Source organism: Suncus etruscus, chromosome 18 (assembly GCF_024139225.1).
Source record: "Suncus etruscus isolate mSunEtr1 chromosome 18, mSunEtr1.pri.cur, whole genome shotgun sequence".
NCBI classification, from domain to species: Eukaryota; Metazoa; Chordata; class Mammalia; order Eulipotyphla; family Soricidae; genus Suncus; species Suncus etruscus.
This window is the reverse complement of record NC_064865.1, coordinates 14589054-14597272: the sequence shown is the minus strand read 5'-3', so window position 1 is coordinate 14597272 and position 8219 is coordinate 14589054. Positions and strand designations below refer to the sequence as shown.

The 8219-nt window shown below is 32.7% G+C and overlaps 1 pseudogene; it reads right to left on the bottom strand.

Annotated features, from left to right (window-relative positions):
* Window positions 1–4929: 4929 nt before the first annotated feature.
* Window positions 4930–5225, bottom strand: LOC125996520 (cytochrome c oxidase subunit 7A2, mitochondrial-like; annotated as a pseudogene).
* Between the last annotated feature and the right edge of the window lie 2994 nt (window positions 5226–8219).

The window sequence follows — 8219 nt, the reverse complement described above, 5'->3', positions numbered from 1 at the left end:
AAAAAAAATAAAATAAAATAAAAATAGATCTTGATAATCAAAAAAAAAACACAATATATAAGTTTGTGCTGTTTTTATTATGGGTTTGTTTCATTTTATTTCGACTGAGCTTTATTTTTTTGCTTGATTGTTTTTATAATCCAGGCAAATTATCATATTTTGTGAACTTGCTCGTGAGTTATAAGTTGGAGCCTTATTGTAGTTCCTTTGGTTAAAATCTGTATCCTGTTTAATTACACTATCTTATTTAGGTAGTTATTATCTGTTATATATCTAGATATCCATATACACTACTATCCTGATTTTCTCTAGATAAGAAAATACTTCCTCACCTTGCCAATTCAGGCAGTGAAAAATTGGATTTGATCAATGGCATGTGAAATGAAAACTGGTAACTCAGTATGAACTTTGTCATAATACAATTTTCACCAAGAAAGAACTTTGCTTTGTCATTCTGGACCTTCTAAGCAAAGGTGATGAGAGAGTCAGAATTATTTGGAGTAAATTTTTAGTGTGAACAAGGAGTAAATTTTTTACACAGTCCACTGACATTTCATGCATTGCTTATTGACACATCAAGAAGCAGGTATAATTCAGCCTACCCTGAAAAAAATTTTATAGTTGTATTAAAATTATGGTAGGTAGAAAGACAAATTAAAACAAAAATTAGAACTAAAATATTATAAAAGTAGTGTAATCAGAGTGTAATCTAAAAGTTGCAAAAGTGGTCTGGAGAGATAGCACAGTTGTAGGGATTTTGCCTTGCATTTGGTCAACCCGAGACAGACCCGGGTTTGAGGGTTTGATCCTCAACATTCCATATGGTCTACTGAGCCTGCCAGGAGTGATTACTGAGCATAGAACCACGAGTAACCTCTGAGCGCAGCCAGGTGTGGACCAAAAACCAAAAATAAAATAAAATAAAATAATTAAAAGCTGTAAAAATAACCTTGAGAGGCCAGGATTACTGTTGAACACATTGAAGTACTGAAGTGAGTGTCCACTGTATTATCATACTTCAGTTTCCAAGTTGAACCAAGCTACATTGTAATTATAAAGAGCAGTATGAAGTGGACTCAATTATTTAATAAACAAAATTATATTTGATCAGCAATTCTGGGATCCAATGCAGAACACCTATTTGGAGTCTTAATTCTATAAAATTATAAGACACAGTGAGGTAGTGTAAGGTAAACTCATCCTTGTTATATTGATGAGAAATTAATCAATCCATATTATCTAATATCTGGCCAAATCAAAATAGTACAACACTTTTTTTCCTTTAAATTGTTTATCAAAGTCTTCAATGACCCATGAAAGTGCTAATTACAATAACTTTGAAAACAAGAAACCACTACAAACAGAGATCTGTTTAGAATGAACTAACAAAACAGTCTCCCTCATGGTCTTAAAAGTTGGAATATTTAAAAATCATTAAGAGCTGGAGTATTTTCTTTATAGTAATTCATCTTGTACCTGAAATAGACTAAGGTAAATAAGGCGGAGGAAAGAAGAAACCAGGGATATTGTTCTTAATGTCTCTTAGTATCTTTTATCTGATTCCTTCACTATCTTTCATTTTATTTCTCTTGTCTTCACTTCCAATTGTCTCCTCATTAACTCATTTGTAATTAAAATGTTATATTCATGGAGTAGAACAACAAAACATGATAATTATGTTTGAATTATGATGTTATAACAAAGTCTGAAACGACTGCTTCTGCGATAGATATAACAGTCTTAGAATAAGGAAATAACTGTTTAGTTTTCATTTAAAATAAAGTCTTTTCAGCACATCAAGCAAGTTTCAACAGTTAAATTTTATAAGAACAAAGTACAGCTGATTAAGTGGTAAGAGATATTTGGAAATCATATATACAACAAAAGACTTGACAGACACATACTCAAACTCAAACACAAACACACACCTGGCAAAAAAATACTTATTTAAACTAGAGCAATGAGTTAAAAAAGATAAACTGGGGCCAGAGCCATGGCTCAAGTGATAAGGTGTCTTCCTTGCACGTGTTAGCCTAGAATGGACCTCGGTTTTATTCCCTGGGGTCCCATATGGTCCCCCATGCGAAGAGTGATTTCTGAGCGCATGCTCAGGAATAAATCATGAGCATCACCGGTGTGCACCCCCAAAACAAACAAACAAAAAAGATAAACTAATGATCTATAAATTAAAAGAAATATTAAAAATGTTTATTATATGTTTGTGGGGAAAATCTAAACCATAATGTAATTATCAACTCACACCATTGGAAATGACTTATAAAACATGCAAGAAATAAAAACAATAATGTGTATGTATAGATAAGAGAAAGCTATTACTGTTGGTAGCAATATAAACTAATGCAGTTATATGTAAAAACTAAATAAAAGTAAAATAAAAATTTATTGTAATACATTTATCTCAGTAATAAACACTCAAAAGAAAATATTTCAGTATACATTACAAATTATGAAAAAATTTAGAGCTAAGTGAATTACTTCATATTGAGTATTTTTATCAAAACAAGAAAATAGAACCCCTTCATTAACTACACACAATAAAAATATTAAGTTTTGAAAAACATGAAACCTACTATCTCTTTTAATAGCCAAAGTTAGAGGGTATTTTGCCAAGTGAAATAGTGAAATAGATAAAAAATAAATATTATAAGATTAAACTCAAATTTAAAAGATAAATAAGCAATAGAAATAGCTCTTTTAAGCTATAATAACAAAATACTTTCTACCAAAAGAGAGGGGGACTGAGATGAGTAGATAGGAAACAGGGACAAAGTCAGGACAGGAATTATAACCATGGTGCATAAAGTAGTATAAAAGTATAATATCCAGAAGTTACTTTATTGTGCTTTGCACATGAAAGTTGACTAATTATAAACCCATATTACTTCAGTAAAGACATTTTAGACATAAACAAAATAAAAAATAGACTTTGCTGATAGCAGTATTTGTTTAATGATAAGAATGTACTTGTCTGTATCATGACCCAATTCTGGTAAACTTGAGCTATAAATGTCTTAGGTGAGTACAAAAATATTTCAGAAGAAAAGTTCTCAATACATAGCTTTCACCTTGAGAAATGGAATAAAGAGAAACAGGCAAAAAGTTCGAATTTCAGCATCCTGTTCCAACTCTTTTCAATCACAACTTTTTCTTTTCCCTAAGTACCACCTTGTGTCTTTGGTTTAGACTTAGCAAAGAATCAGGGCAGAGACAAAAACAATGCTGACGACTATGTAGAGTAGACATTAAGGAAACTCAATATATTATGGTTTTTCTTTCAGTACTGTCATGCATTAAGTATACCATCTAATCAACATGGTGTTAGAATTCTAGAAAGAATATCAAGTTAAAGAAGAGATTTGAATTAAGTTTACAAAATACTGCATAAAAATGATGTACAAATACTTATTGTTTATTTGTTTTGCTTCCCAAACCAATGCAGAAAGGCTAAAATTCTTTCTGGAGATTCTAAAGAGATCCTATATTACAAAAGGAATAGTACTGTAGCCTGAAATTTTTAAAAAATAGAGGCCAAAAAAGCCTCAAAATGCAAAGGAGTATGGGCCATTTCATCAGCTCTGCTGCACTGGGCAGAAATGACTGAGATGACAGAATGCCTGCAAAAATATGAAAGAAAAAATACACAGTAGATCATGTACTATGTTCACAAATGTATTCTCTTGGGAAAAAAGATAACAAAATAAGTGACCTGTCCTACAGTTGAAAATATAAAATTAAGTAGTGGAATGGTTTTCTTAGAGGACTTATAATTTGAGTTATCTCTTCTCTTAAGATATAGGAAGAATTGGATATTCTGGATATCAGACCATAAATTAGCAAATGAACATGGCTTCTATAAAGAGACCACAGATATTTTCTAACTTTGTATGCATTTGTTATGAGGCATGGAGTAATGGTATGGATTTTACTTTTATAAAACATAAGCTTAATAGCTCAGAATTGTTCATATGTTACTATATTAGGCCAATTAATAGTAAAAATGTCAAAATTACTTTTAGATTATTTATCTAATACTTTAGATTATTAATAACAAAATCATTCCAAGATATAGACTCAGAACCAGAAAAGGAGAACTTGCTTTATAAAATGGAATCCTACAACAAATACTGGATGTGCCATATATGGAAAGAAATGAGACAAACCATGACAAATAAAATAAAAAAAAAAAACAACACCTTAAACTCAAAGAAAACTGAAGTTACCAGCAAAAGAGGGGGATCAGAGTGCAGGTAAAGAAAATGACAGGAACATTAATAGAGGAAGATGATTCTTTGGTAGTGGGCATCGAGCAATAACATTACATTTCTAAGCACAAATAATATTAACACTAAAATAAACATGTTAAACCAATTTAAGAAATGATATCTTTAGGGGCTGACGAGATAGCATGGAGGTAGGGCATTTGCCTTGTATGCTGAAGGACGGTGGTTCAAATCCCGGCTTCCCATATTGATCCTTGGAGCATGTCAGGAGTGATTTCTGAGCATAGAGCCAGGAGTAACTCCTTAGCGCTGCCAGGTGTGTCCCAAAAACAAACAAACAAACAAGCAAACATAAAGAAATGATAACTTTACAGATACAACTACATATATTATAGCCCATTTTGGAGGTTATTTTTAAATAGATGTATCAAAAATTTTAAATACCGAAAAATACATTTGGTTAAAATAAAGTAACCATTGCTTGTTCTAGCAAGAATAAAATGTACATAGAAAACTCACAAAAATAAAACATATTAACTAGACTGTTGGGAATATATTCAAAAATGCATTTCTAATATAATTTTTATTTTTTTATTTTTTTTTGGCGTAAAGATTGATTTATTGGTGACAGTTAAGTACAAGTTAATAAATATTGATCCCAAAGAACCCAGATTAGTGGTCCATTTTTTCAATTGACTGTTGGGGTAATAAATTGAAGTCAATCTTGCTTCTTGGGAAATGAAACCTTAACCAGTTCATATATGATATATGCTGTTCAACCAAGTGTCAGAATCATAGTGGCTCTATACAGGAGGGCATCAGGCACTTCACCCTTTAGAAGTATTGGGATTCCATTATCCTCCTGAAATAGTTTTTGTTTCTCTGGCACCTTATTTTCAAACTGCCCACGAGAAGCAGTATTTATGGTTCTCTGGGTAATCTGACGAAGAGCCATCAAATTCCGCAGCATCTTACCTTAATGACCTCCGACCGTTACGTGGACCGAACGAACTGTAGCAATGATCGCCTTGGCCTAATTTTTATTTTAATCATAGTGGCTTACATATCGTTCACAGTAATATTCCAGGTACCTATTAACATTGAATCAGGGGAATTCCCACCACCGAATTGTCCTGCCTCCACCTCCGCTCCCATTCTGCCTCCAGGCTGCTGGAATGAGTGGCCCCCTCTGTGTCTAGTTTATTACTTAGTGATCTTATAACTGTTTGGTCTTGGTACCTCCATTACTTCCCTCTCTAATTGGGAGGCGGGACAGTATTAAATACCTCATGTGATTAGTTCAAGTCTGTCTCAGTCTGCCTCTATTTGGGTATATATCTTCCTTATCTAGGCGATGTGGCTTGCTATCTAATGTTATCAGAGAGAGTGTCTTATAAAACTTGCCTGACAAGAGACGTAAATGCAAGCCTTGAAGCAGTTTCTACTAAGTATCATCTTGACATCATTGTAAAGATAAAAATTTAATTTTTAATTAGTCATTCATGTTAATTTCAAAGTGCTAAAAGACTGCGATGAGGATACCATTATTTCTACTTCCAATTCTATTCCCTCTGTTCAGTCTAATTCCATCAAAATATTATTACAAACACAGATTTTATAAACTTTTTTTTTGGCTTGTCTTGGGGCCACACTCAGTGGTTCTCTAGTTTACTCCAGGCTCTACACTCAGGTATCACTCCTGACAGTTTTCAGGTGATGAAAAGGATCGATTGAATTGATGCTGTGCAAGGCAAATGTCCTACACACTGAACTATGTCTCTAGAACTAAATCTTTGTATTTTTAAGTCATTTTAACTTTTCAGGGTGTGAAAATTACTCTGTTACATCGTTATTATTTTTTGTGTTTGTTTGTTTGTTTTGATTTGGGGGTCACACCCTGTGACACCCAGGATTTACTCCTAGCTATGATCTCAGAAATCACTTCTGGCTTGGGGGACCATATGGAATGCCAGGAATCAAACCAAGGTCAGTCCTGGGTCAGCCATGTGCAGGCAAATGCACTATCACTGAGCTATCTCTCTGCCCGACATCTCTATTATGTTTTAACTTAGCTGATTTTTATTAAACTAAAATAGAATATCTCTGCAGTTTGTTCCTAATAGTCATTTACTTCTGAATTTTACCTGGTGAAAATTAGTTCTTCATATATTTTAACTTACCATTATATTTGAAGCATTGTCTGGGCCTTAATGATACACTTTTTAGCAGCATGGACATTTAAGTTTTTATCACACTATTTGGGAAACAGACCTTGTCCCACAGATGATTCCTCTGAGCGCAATTGCCAGAAGAACTGAGAAATCATAGGCAGCAATGATTTCAATGGACTCATCATATTTGAAACTGGAATTTAGAACTACAACCTTCAATATATCCCACTACTAACAAAGGGATAATCCCAAATCTTAGAATTTTCATAGAAATATGAATTATCATTCTAACATAAAGAAACCGATTTTGATTTCCTACCAGATAAATTAAAAAAAAGATCTGAGTTGGTAAAGCTTAAGCACCTTGATGCCTAGAGAATATACTTTCGTATTGGCATAAAATCACCAAATAAAATTTAGATCTTAAATCCAGTTGATCTAGTTCAGGGCCAAAATATGAGTCACTTAAAGAACAATGAATATTGTTCCAGCAGGATGTACTGGACAACAAAATTCCTAGTGTCTAGTGTCTTGGTTTACAGAGGTAGCTCTGCCAATAATTCTTGTGAGGCAGAGTTTTCAATTTTTTTCAAGGAAATTTAGGTGAGCAAGTTATAAGACATTTTTCAGTTTGTATGTGTTCTGATTATATGGAATTAAGGGGTTCATGCCATGTTACTCCTTTTAAAGGAAAATTAGAAATGCCAATTGGATGAATCACAAATATTTGATATAATATTTTGGATGTGAATATTTAACCCCTGTTTTTTAAGGACAGGTAAGACAGTAAGAAGAAAGAATAATATTATTAAAGAACATATCACTCTTGAAAAAAAAATCTGAAGACAATCAATTTAAAAAATTTGGTAACTATATTAAATTTTCAAAGAAACCCAATGCTCTAAGCGCACCAGTATTAGTCATCTTAATATGGAAAACTGAAAGGTAAATTCCTAAGTAACAGAAAATAAGGTCATGTGGGAATATAATAAAAGAGCACATTTTTGAAAAAAAAAAAAAAAAACAATGAATATGATGTAATATTTTGTAGCATAAAGTTTCTCTATTTTCATTTTTTGGTATCTGTTTACCTAGAAGCCCTCTCCTATATGCTTGATAACAGAACCAATTTAGATATGCTAGTCATTCATGACCAATTCTTATTAGATTATTTTATTTATGATTATTTAGTACCTGATTTTTATTATCTTCAAAAAATATAAACTATACTTGTTATACATGATTTTTTTTGGTTAAATAAAGGAAGAAAATACACTCTAATCCACCCTAAACAAATTGAGTTTTGAAAGGAAAAACTTTGGGGCCGGCGAGGTGGCACTAGAGGTAAGGTGTCTGCCTTGCAAGCGCTAGCCAAGGAAAGATCGCGACCACGGTTCGATTCCCCCCGGCATCCCATATGGTCCCCCCAAGCCAGGGGCAATTTCTGAGCGCTTAGCCAGGAGTAACCCCTGAGCATCAAACGGGTGTGGCCTGAAAAAAAAAAAGAAAGAAAGGAAAAACTTTAATTCCATTAACCAACAACTACCATTATGACTTTTGAGATTCTTGTTGTAAATGTAATATGGATTCCTGAGTGTTTGCTATTTTTAATAGGCATAATAATCTAATTGATACTCATGGATTATAAATTGATATAAATAGTACTTCAGAGAAAGATAACATATTCCGTGATTTAAAAAAATATAAAATAGCATTTTTACAAGTGCAGTTAGACGAGTAACAGCAATTAATATAGATAGTTTATGTATTGTGTTTTGTCTATGCTCGATGATTTAATTTTATATTT